A 12,425-nucleotide genomic window follows, 5' to 3' on the forward strand; every position below is an offset into this window, starting at 1 on the left:
ACTTAAGCAGAAACTAATATGAGACAATGCTTTGTAATGACCTATATATATATATATATATATATATTGATTAATGGGGGGTGGGGAATGCTTCAAATCTAGCAACATTTAGTAGTGTGCTTTTGTACCTCCCAGCATCTAGCAGTTTCTCGTTGTGCCACTAGATGGTAAACCTCTCCTGGTGTTTTTTTTTTGGGGGGGGGGCAGAATGCAGCTATAGACATCATGCGAAGTCATGACTGCACCACAGATTATTGGGAGGAAAACCTTGTTGCTCATACAGCAGCCATGGAAAGACAGGTAGCGAGTCGGTGGCGCTATTCTGCAGACGGATGTTTGCCAAGATCAGGGAGGAAGGCAATGCTTGTGTGAGCAGCAGGTGCAGGGTGTGGTCAAGGCCTGGGGGCTGTAAGCTCCCTCTTCTGACCTCTCCATGTGACCCTTGGAGCACTTCCCAGGCCAGATGGCCCACAGGCTTTGCCTCTCGGGTGTCTTGTCTACCTGGAAAGCAGTGGCAAAGCGTGGGTTGCCAGCATCCGGCGCAAAGCAAGTATCCTTGGCACTGCTCGCTGATAGGCTGGAATAGGGGTCGGCAACCTAAGGCCCATGGGCCAGAAGCGGCCCATGGAGGCCGTTTAACCAGCCCACAGGCTGCCCCTGAACCGATCCGCCCACTCATTGATTCCCTGCACGCTACGCTAAACCGGCACAGCGTGGCGCGGGCACCCATGGGCATCAAGTACAACAGAGAGTGGGACGTGGCATTGGTTGGGAGTGGGTGTGTTTCTAAAAAGCCTGTGCAGAGTGCGCCCTAGCAACCGGTTGTCGCCCAAATCCACTCTGCAGTCTTCCCACACAAACACTGGGAGATTTTCCATGAGGGAGAGGGTGTGCTCTTTTTTATTTATCATTGCTATCTCTTTTGAAATTTTGCACCCCTAAGAATTTTGCATCCAGCGCAACCATCCCTGTAGCCCTGCCCATGCTACCCCACTGCTGAGAAATATCCTTAGACATACAGTGTGAGACTCTTAATCTCAGAGTCTTGGGTTTGAGCCCCACGTTGGGTCAAAGTTTTCTGCCTTGCAGCAGGTTGGACCTAGACGGTTCTCCTGGCCCCTTCCAGCTTTACGGTTCTATGGTCCTAACTGATTATGCCTCTTGCTTGTCTGGGGGAGAATACACAGAGGGGAGGAGAACAGCCTCCTATAGTATAAAAGTAATATTGCCGTATTTTTCACTCTATAAGACGCACTTTTCCCCTCCTAAAAAGTAAGGGGAGCTGTGTGTGCGTCTTATGGAATGAATGCAGGCTGCGCAGCTTTCGCTGAAGCCAGGAGAGCAAGAGGGATCGGTGCGCACCGATCCCTCTTCCTCTCCTGGCTTCAGGGATAGCTGCCTGAAGCCTCCTGAACACAGCTCAGGAGGCTTTGCGTTGCTTCCGCTCCGTTTCTTCTGCCGTTTCACTGAAGGGGCGCTGTGCAGAGAGGGAGAGCTGCGCAGCGCCCCTTCAGTGAAGCAGGAGGAGAAATGGAAGGGGCTCTTTCTCCTCCCGCTTTGCTGGAGAGGCGCTGAACAGAGAGGGAGAGAATACTTTTTTTCTTGTTCTCCTCTAAAACTAGGTGCGTCTTATGGTCAGGTGCGTCTTTTAGAGCGAAAAATACTGTAGTTTTCATTGCTCCGCCTGCTTTCCCTTCTGGCCCTGCAGAGTTGCTCAGAAGGAAATGTGCCCCTTAGGATGAAAATAGTTCCCTACTCACGTTAAACGGGGCTACCCTTCAGACCCAGGGTCAGCGCTAGGGAATATTTTTGGGGGAGGGAGGGTTTAACAGCCAATCCCTTTCCCCAGGGAATTCAAAGAACAGTCACTCTGCAAGGGGAATAGTGGTCTACTAACTTTATGCACCTGTAGAATCGTAGAATTGTAGGGTCCAAGGGAACCCCAGAGGCATCTAGTCCAACTTCCTGCAATGCAGGAATCGCAGCAAACTACAGTTCCCAGGATGCTTTAGCCACCCAGAGCGGCTGGGGAAACCCAGCCAGATGGGCGGGGTATAAATAATAAATTCTTATTATTTAGGAGGGGAAGCTACAGTTGCTTGAAATGTCTGGGGTGGATTTGGACAGAGGAAATGGCTAAACGTAAGCCATCGAGACGTTGGCTGTGTTGAGCATCTTGGGGCAGGATAATTCCATCTGAATCCAACCCCCTTAAAAACAAAACTGTTGTTCAGTCTGAAGGAAAACGTACCCAAAGCAGTTGAAATATGGAAGAAGGCTGAAAAGGGCCTCTTCTCCCTCCCTCCGCCACTAAACCCATTTCTCATTTGATGTCCTCGTTGAACTCCTTGCAATCTTAATTAGGAGTAATTGAACATCAAAGGTATTAACATGGGGATTCAGGCAACGAAAGGGCCCCTTTTTGTAGATGACGAGATTGTAGGTTGTTGTTTTTTTTTCTACAGTAAGAGCTGACATGATTTTGAAACAAGTTAATGAACATGATGCTTTTGTGGAAGGCAGGGAATAAATTAGACCGGGGTTGGGGAAGGCAGGCGAGAAACTGCAGCATTCATTTCTGTTGACTCAATATCCATCCTGGAAAATAAACACTGTTAGCTTCAAGTCACTCCTGCTGGCGTTAAATATCCAAGAGATCAGGATGACCTTTAAATGAAGAAAATGAGAATGTTTTCAGCGGCCAAACCTTTGGCTGGATCTTTTTCAAGCCAGCGTTTGAACGCCCACCTTCTCCCCCCCCCCCCACTGCATCTCCTCGCCATATTTATACATTAATTATAAGTTATTACGTTTATATTCCTTTTGTGCAAGGAGCAAAGACGGATTACATAGTCCCCACCCCTTGGGTTGCCTGCATCCCACCAACGCAAAAGGATTTAACTCTGATCATTAGCTGATGAGCGTGGTTCATTGCTGGGGGAAATTAAGTGAAGTATTTTATTGGGGGGGGGTAGTCTAGATGGTGCCCTGAGCACCTTCCAGTTCTTGGGCTCCTGTACCCAGTGAGGATTAGAATCTAATAGAAGAGCCTATTGCTGAACATGTCGAACAAGTTTCTTTGTAGGACCTTAACTGGCCCGTGAGTGTCCTCACCAGCAACCCCAAAGAATGATCCAGGTTGCAAGAGCTGCAATTGAACAATGAGACCCTCAAGGCTAAGGGGCGGGCCTTTCCTTCCCCCTCTCACCTAGCTGCTAGGTAAGAGAATAATAGCTGGTGTGAAAGCAGCCTGGAAGCGGGAGACACAGAGACCTGCTTGCTCTGCGCTGGATCCAAAACTGAGACAAATGGAGAAGCCAGATCTGTCAGAGTGTCAATACTGCAAGCCCCTCCATCGTATGCTCAGGTAAGGTAAAGGTAAAGGGACCCCTGACCATTAGGTCCAGTCGCGCATGACTCTGGGGTTGCATGCTCATCTCGCTTTACTGGCCGAGGGAGCCAGCGTACAGCTTCCAGGTCATGTGGCCAGCAGGACTAAACCACTTTTGGTGAACCAGAGCAGCACACGGAAACGCCGTTTACCTTCCCGCCAGAGCAGTACCTATTTATCTACTTGTACTTTGAGGTGCTTTCGAACTGCTAGGTTGGCAGGAGCAGGGACTGAGCAACAGGAGCTCACCCCGTCACAGGGATTCGAACCGCCGACCACCTGATTGGCAAGTCCTAGGCTCTGTGGTTTAACCCACAGCGCCACCCGCGTCCCTTTGCTCAGGTTGTATGGATATGTAAATAAAACCATATATCCTGAAGACACCGCAGTCTCCGCTGACCGATGTTCCAAGTAAACCGAAATGAATGAATGAATGAATCTTCATTTGCGTCAGCCATCGGCCATAGCGATAATACAACAATACGATGTACAAAGTATAAAAAACAAAAAGTCAGTTATGTAAAATACATTTGGGGGGTTTTGAATCAATAGTCAAATAAAAACCTTGCAACCTTTGCTGTCACCTGCTCATCTTGATCTGCCAAGAGAAAGGACACGGTGGCAGTAGCTGGGCGACCCGGAATGGACAATGAAAGAGGGGTGATAATCTCATTCCTCAAGTCTTTGTAAAGAGTGCAGGCCAGAAGGACATGTGTCACCGATTCGGTACTACCATCTCCACAGAGACGAAAGCATTTTTAGTGTGGAATCTCTTGGAATTGTCCCTCAAGTACAAGCGAAACCCAGGGTGAGTGCTTGCAACCCCTGGGGTTTCTTCACTGTGCAGAGATTGGGGTGGCAGGTAAATACAGTGGTACCTCGGGTTAAGAACTTAATTCGTTCCGGAGGTCCGTTCTTAACCTGAAACTGTTCTTAACCTGAAGCACGACTTTAGCTAATGGGGCCTCCCGCTGCTGCCGCGCCACCGGAGCACGATTTCTGTTCTCATCCTGAAGCAAAGTTCTTAACCTGAGGTACTATTTCTGGGTTAGTGGAGTCTGTAACCTAAAGCGTATGTAACCCGAGGTACCACTGTATCTTTCTCCCTCTGCCCCGCCCCCCCATCCCACACTATCTTGCTTCTGTTAATTACCAGCGCACTCTGAAAGAACGAAGTTGCTCCAGGAACGGCAGAGATTCTTTTGCAAAAAGAAGTCCAGCCCTTTTGCCAGCTAATTAAGGTAAGCTTTGGATGAGGTCAGCTTCGAGCCAAGGAATGATTAAAATTCAAATCACAAATGGGGCTGAAAAGTTTAAAAGCTGCAGCTCAAAAAAAAGAAAGAAAGAAAGAAAGAAAAAGCAATACCAAGGGCCCTGGCGATTTCATTCCCATTATGCACCTATCTGTTTATTTTAGGGCACAACCCTATTAAGGACTATTGAGGACTTTTCAGCCCCATTGATCTTGGTAGAGATTTATAGAGCAACCCACTACATGCCCGCTCAGAAGTAAATATAAGACGCAGTCTTTAAGACAGACTTAATTCTGATTGCAGTCACTAGGGGGCTTCCAGATTCAGTGTTATTTATGTATTAAAAATATATACTTCCCTTAAAAAATAAAAGCCAGGGTGCAAGAAAATATAAGGAAAAAAATACCTTAAACGGCAACCACTATGCTGCCATTGGCTCACGATCATGTGGATCAGTTCAGAATCTTTTCTGCACACTTGTGGAATAGTTAACCCAAGGGTAGGCAAACGATCTGGCCCAATTGTCACCTAAATCCCACCTGTGGATGGTCCGGGTGTCAGCGTGGTTTTTACATGAGTAGAATGTGTCCTTTTATTTAAAATGCATCTCTGGGTTGTTTGTGGGGCATAGGAATTCGTTTTCTTTCTTTTTCAAAATATAGCCCCCCCCCACAAGGTCTGAGGGACAGTGGACCGGCCCCCTGCTGAAAAAGTTTGCTGACCCCTGAGTTAACCTATGGAACTCCCTCCCCCAGGAGGAAGTGATGCGTGTCAATTTGAATGGCTTCAAAAGAGGATTGGACAAATTCCTGCAAGAAAAGGCTGTCAGTGGCTACTAGCCGTAATGGCTGTGCTTTGCTTTTATGGCTGGAAACAGCAAGGCTTCTGAAAACCAGTTCCTGGAAGCCGCGAGACCGGAAAGTGCTGGTCTTGTGTTCGAATCCTGATTACGGGTTTCCCAACATGGCTGCCCACTGTGAGAACTGTTATGTCCTGAAGTTCCCACCCTGGGCCAGCAGGGGGATACTGTAGATAGTTATGCAAATGAAGGATCGAAAGTGACATTCAGTGATTGGATGGATACTGTAGATAGTTATGCAAATGAAGGATTGAAAGTGACGTTCAGTGATTGGATAGTTTTAGAAAGTTGCTACAGTAACGTACTGGAGCTCTATATAAGCAGGCTGACTGAGGCCTTCAGTTCAGTTCTCTTGTGGCCTCTGAATAAAGAAGAGCTGTTTGAAGAATCGCTGTGTCGTCTGATATGTTCACCCACAACTTAACAAGAACAGGAGGCTGGGCTAGACAGGCCACTGGGCTGATTTGGCAGGCTCTCCTTATCTCCTTATGAATCTCACTTCCTTTCTGTATCCATCCTTGGTGTTCTCTGCAGGGCCACTCAGGTGCCAAGCTCTGGTTTTGCCTCAAGTGACAGATGCTGCCAAATGCCGCGGCGAGACTCCTTATAGGGTCTTTGCCGTGAGATCACATTCATCCAGTGCTTTACCAACTGCACTGGCTCCCGGTGGAGTATTGGGTCAGGGTTTTTTTTTAACCTTATTTTGCAATTTGCGATATAAAAACACACACAAATGTATACCATAGTAACAAACAGAAACTATAACGCCCCCCATATTATTATTTAAATGTGATAAACAGACAGATAGACAGGATGTAAATATGATAGGGAGGGAGGGAGGGAGATATTCTCTAGGTGTGGGTTTTACTCCCACTGCTGCAGTAAGTTCTCCCTGTTGAACTTCCATTTCCCGCGCAGCTGCTGAATCTAGAGGGGCCCTGCCAGAATGGAAAAGGTTGGTCTGCTGTGAACTGGATGCAAAAAGTAGGGTCAGGTTTAAGGTGCTGGTTTTGACCTTTAAAGCCCTATGCGGCCTAGGAGCCACGTGCCTACGTGTCAGGGGTTCAGGAGCAGAGGCGTGGGAAAGGGAGGAAACAGAGAGCAAGGGAGAGGAGTCCGAAGGGAAGATGAGTGATGACGACGACCCGAGATCCCCGAGTCTTTCCAGTGAATCGGAAGATTCACAGAAAGGAGCGCCAGTGGCCAGAGCAAGGGGGAAACCGAGGGGGACACCCCAGGGAGAAGGAGCCAGAGGGGGTTCAGAGAGCAGCAGTTGGAGATCGGGGCCAACGTCCCCAGCAGAGCGTAGTGGGGAGGAAGGGCGCCAGGCATCGGGATCCGGCGGCTCCCCGCAGGAGGGAGGGCATGAGTCAGGAGTGGCCACACCTCCATCGGGGAGCGAAGAAACGGTTAAGCGGAAGGTGGAAGGTTGGGCGCGCGCGCCAAGTTCAAATACACAGGAAAGCGGCACAGTAAGCAGCCCAGAAAGGGAGCCAGGTCCTAAAGCCCGCTGCAAGGAGGCAGAAGGGTCCGGGGGGTCGTCAGCGTCAGAAGAGTCTAGGAAGGAGGGGACCCCGGGGGGCAGAGGGACCCAGAGGAGGAAGGAAAGACGCAAGAGGTGGAGCAAGGCAAGGGTATTAAGTTGGTGTGCAGGAGGCGGAGAATCAGACGGAGCTTCGTCGGTCTAGCGTATAAGACGTAGAGCTGCACGCTGCAGTTCGGAAATGGAATCTGTAACTCAATAAAGACTTTTATAAAGTGAACGCTGGCTAGCGTGATCCTATGTGAGCTGGGATCTGGAAGCAGCTCTGACACTACGGGACCACCTCTCCTGGTATGCCCCACCTTAGGTCCACAAATGGCAACACTTTGGAGGTCCCAAGTCGCAAAGTGGTTAGACTGGTCTTAACTAGGGCCAGGGCCTTTTCAGTACTGGCACCGACTTGGTGGAACGCTCTGTCCCAAGAGACTAGGGCCCTGCGGGACTTGACATATTTCCTCAGGGCCTGCTAAACAGCTGTTCCGCCTGGCCTTTGGTTTGGACTCAGTCTGACCCTTAGGTTTCCCTCCCCTTATGGTCTTGGTTTATCGGCTACTTTTAAAGTGAGGCTGCATTTTAAATTGCATTTTAACCTGCATTTTAAATTGGGTTTTTTTCCTATTATGTTTTTACTGTAATTTTACTCGTGTTAGCCGCCCTGAGCCTAGCTCTGGCCAGGGAGGGTGGGGTATAAATAAAAAAAAATTTATTATTATTATTCTTTGCACACGCAAACTTGGCAAGGCTGCCCCCCCTCCCACCATGACAGACAAACAAAGACCACAAGGGCTGGACAAGCAACAAAGGGGGGCAGCACTGAGCTCCTGCCTCCCATTATTTTCTGAGAAAAACTATTTAAAATAAAAGAGGAGAGGGGAGAGAGAGAGAGAGAGAGATGAAGACTTTTTAAAATGTCATATTAGAAACACTCTTTCATGTGCCCCGGCTGAACAGTCATTTGCATATCAAGAGGTCCACATGGAAAGCTTGCTTTCATATAAACGCCTAAATTAAAATAACTTTTGAAGCCATTAAAATATGCAAAGGGAAACGATCGGGCCCCCCCCCCACCTCCTGTCATGTGTTCTTTATCTGTTCCATGTTGTTGTTTTTCTAATTGGGAAATTACTCGGGGTTTATTCTTTATTCATTTTCAGGAAAATTAAAACTTTTGTCTCATCCTACGGCACTGGTGTGTGGTTTTTCCCCCTTTCCAATTTAGAAAAAAGTCACCCTCCAAAGCAGCTTGCAGAAACAAACATCGGTATCTTATTTCAAACCACAACGTAGTCATTTAGAGCAGCAGCTACGTTGGACAGCCACCCGCTTACACAGAAGTATTAGAAAATAAAGAAAAACGGTTAGGGGCATCCATTTTTAAAAATCACAAACGGGGCCCAGCATCTGCATTAAAAACAACTCAAAATAAATGAAGTTTCAAGGGCTTTTTCAGGGCAGGACCAATGGAGCCATAGGGGAGCGAGTCTCGCCAATCTGGGGCTACCACAGAAAAGGCCCTGTGTTAGCTACTGATCCTACTTAACACCCACCAAACTAGCAAAGATGTGCAAAATGAAAAATAAGAACTGTTGGAAATGCACTGTAAAAAAAGGAAATTTTCTCCACATGTGGTGGTTGTGTGACAAGGTGAAGACTTTTTGGGATAGTGTGTATAATGAGTTAAAAAAGTTATTTAGGTACCCCCTTTTTAAAAAACCGGAGGCATTTTTGTAGGAATGGTTGGAGAGGACATTAAAAAGGAAGATCAGAAATTCTTCCTGTATGCCACAACAGCTGGAAGACTACTCCTCGCACAGAGATGGAAACAACAGGATATTCCAACAATTGAAGAATGGCAACAGAAAGTATTGGAGTATGCGGAAATAGCAAGGCTAACTGGAAGAATCCAACAGCAGGACGATGAGAAATTCCAAAAAGAATGATTCAAATTTATGGTATACTTAGAGAAAACTGTACAAAAATAAAGACACTCACAGGACTGAAATAAAACTCATAACGTTTATTGTAAACATTTGCTTAGACCACAATATGTAATGCTGTAATATAATAAGGAATGTATGTCTAAAGTATAATACAAAAACTTGTTAAGGAATTATGGACATTTATAGAATGTATATATAGTAATCATGCTTAAGTAAGAGCAAGGTAGAGAAGCAAGAAGAGGGGTGGAGGGAAGTTCATTCGGATAAGATATAGATTGAAAGGAGAATAATATTGTTAAGCTGTATTGTGTTTAAGATATTTGGAAAAAAATTAATAAAAATTGTTGGGGGGGTCCCACAAGGAGACCCCTTGGGGCTGATCTTGTGGGGTGCATCGTCACTGAGCCAGTCAAATACAACATTTCCTGTTTCCTAGAGTGGACACACACGGGAATGTTGCTCCAGACCGGGAGGACTTCCTGTCATACCTGCTCTGGCACATCCTCCCTCTCTGTGTGACCAGGTAGATGCGTGTCACTCTAGCAGACCCTACAAAAGGGCTAGTCACTCAGCCATCTTCCTCTTTGGCTCTTTTTGGTTCTTTTGCCACCTTCCTACATTCCTACAAGACCTACATTGGCTCCCAGTACGTTTCAGGACACAATTCAAAGTGTTGGTGCTGACCTTTAAAGCCCTAAACGGTCTCGGTCCAGTAGTCCTGAAGGAGCGTCTCCACCCCCATCGTTCTGCCCGGACACTGAGGTCCAGCTCTGAGGGCCTTCTGGCGGTTCCCTCATTGCGAGAAGCAAAGCTACAGGGAACCAGGCAGAGGGCCTTCTCGGTAGTGGCGCCCGCCCTGTGGAACGCCCTTCCAGCAGATGTCAAAGCGATAAACAACTACCTGACATTCAGGAGACATCTTAAGGCAGCCCTGTTCAGGGAAGTTTTTAACGTGTGATATTTTATTGTATTTTTGGTTTTTATGGAAGCCGCCCAGAGTGGCTGGGGAGGCCCAGCCAGATGGGTGGGGTATAAATAATAAATTATTATTGTTATTATTATTATTATTATTATTATTATTATTATTATTATTATTCCTCTCTTCCGACTCTTAGCCAGCAGTACATGGCTCATCCTTACAGAGGATGGAAGCTACAGGGTAGAAAGTCCGAGACCTAGCTCAGACTTCTTTTCTGTGCAAATGTAACTGTAACAGCAAGACAAAGCCTACCTTCAGAGCAGGGCCAGATTTAGGTTTGATGAGGCCCTAAGCCAGGCTTCCTCGGCCCTCCAGATGTTTTTGGCCTACAACTCCCATGATCCCTAGCTAGTAGGACCAGTGGTCAAGGATGATGGGAATTGTGGTCTCAAAACATCTGGAGGGACGAGGTTGAGGAAGCCTGCCCTAAGCTACTGAAGGTAATGGGGCCCTTTGTATGTCCAGCTGACCTTTGTCAACAACAAATTGGGTGAGCTTTGCTGGGTGGAGCAAGTTGTCTTGCTTGGAGCTCTCCGAGGTCCTGAAAGGTCTTCTCTGCTGTCTCCCTGCTTGTTGTCATGGTCAGGAACCTCCAGGAGTTGCAATAGATATAGGACAAAATATAGATTTAAATCGGGGGGGGGGGAGACTTCGGAAGAGCGATTTGAAGTTCACTGTCTGTTATTCTTTGAAGGAGAATTACATGTAAATGATTTATAGATGGTATTTAACTCCAAGCAGATTTGCAAAAATGTTTAAGTCCAAATCAGGTAAGTGCTGGAGATGGAATGAGGTTAAGGGTATGTTTCATCATATGTGTTGGACTTGTAAAAGGGTAAAAGAGTACAGTGGTACCCCTCAGGTTAAGAACTTAATTCGTTCTGGGGGTATGTTCTTAACCTGAAACGGTTCTTAACCTGAGGCATGCTTTTGCTAATGGGGCCTCCTGTTGCTGCTGCTCCGCTGCTGGTGCGCAATTTCCATTCTTATCCTGGGGCAAAGTTCTTAACCTGAAGCAACCACTTCCTGGTTAGCGGAGTTTGTAACCTGAAGCGTCTGTAACCCAAGGTACCACTGTATTGGGAAATGATATATTTGTTGTTGTTTAGTCGTTTAGTCGTGTCTGACTCTTCGTGACCCCGAGATCGTGTATGTGTATGTATATGTCTCTCTCTCTCTCTCTCTCTCTCTCTCTCTCTCTCTCTCTCTCTCTGTGTGTGTGTGTGTGTGTATACACACACACACACACACCTCCAGGAGTCCTACAACAGGGTCCCCAAAATTGAGGAGATAGACCCACTCTCCATGCCCTTCCGATTTGGATCCACTGGCAATGAAGCCTTATTAATTAACTGATTGATTATATTTATCCCTCTGAGCCCCAGGGAGGCAATCTTGCCACCGGACTCAGATCACTGGACTACAGACTCCTCAGAGGATCTGGAAAGAGATGGGGAACTTTGTTCAAAGGGGTCCCTTGAAACCCCACAGACGAGGGACAAGACAGAAAAGGCGCTGGCCAAATGTAGCACTCAGTGAACGAATCTCTCATCTTAACGATGTGGCTCAGATTATCAAACTATTCTTGTTGCTCTGAGACACTGCTAGGGAAACTTGCTTTTTCTGCCTTGACTGCAGGACAGCAGACTCTGCTCCTCACCCAGCTGTCATGTTTTAAATTTACTAATGACTTCAAGTAATCCTGAAATGACTTGCAAATATGTGGTTTGCATAGCCAGGAGCTCAGTTAGTTCAGCCGTTTGGCTCCTAAAGTAACAAGTGGCGTCATTTGTGCTCTTAAATGAATTCTTTTCTCTTTCATTTTTGGAGAGAATACACCCTGCACAAAAGTGAAAAGTCAAATTTGTAATCTTATTTTATATGCATGAAGTAATTTCTGATCTTATTTTGAACCGGGCAACATGTGTTTGGATCTGCCGTTTGTGTATGCATGACGGCAAAAGCTAGCAAATAAATTGGATTTGGATGCAATTTATATTTGACTGTCTGTGGTCTTTCATTTGTTGGCAGCGAGATGAAGCATGGCATTGCTTTTCTTCTGAATTAAAAATGAGAGGCATACTTTGTGTCTACAAGAATAAGCCTCCACTGGCCTTAGGGTAGCCCACCTCCTAGTGGCCAGCACCCAAAGCAACATCCGCCTGCCCCACTAATTCGCAAAGCAGTTTTACAAATAGTGTTTAAGTGCTTGTGTGATTGGGCACGGGGCCATCCTTCACAATGGCTCAGTGCAAAAGATGCTATATTGTGAGGTCACACACACACACTCCGTCCCTCTTGGGACTTTGACATCCTGCCACACTGTTGGCTGCAGTTCCAAGGAAGCAGCAAAGCATATTTTTATGAGGGGTTTTTTTTTTGGGGGGGGGTCCGTCTAGATGATACTATGGGTCCCTTCCAGGGCCTGCTTCAAATCTAACATAAGAGGCTGCTGAACCA

Source organism: Podarcis vaucheri (assembly GCF_965113315.1).
Source record: "Podarcis vaucheri genome assembly, chromosome: 14".
NCBI classification, from domain to species: Eukaryota; Metazoa; Chordata; class Lepidosauria; order Squamata; family Lacertidae; genus Podarcis; species Podarcis vaucheri.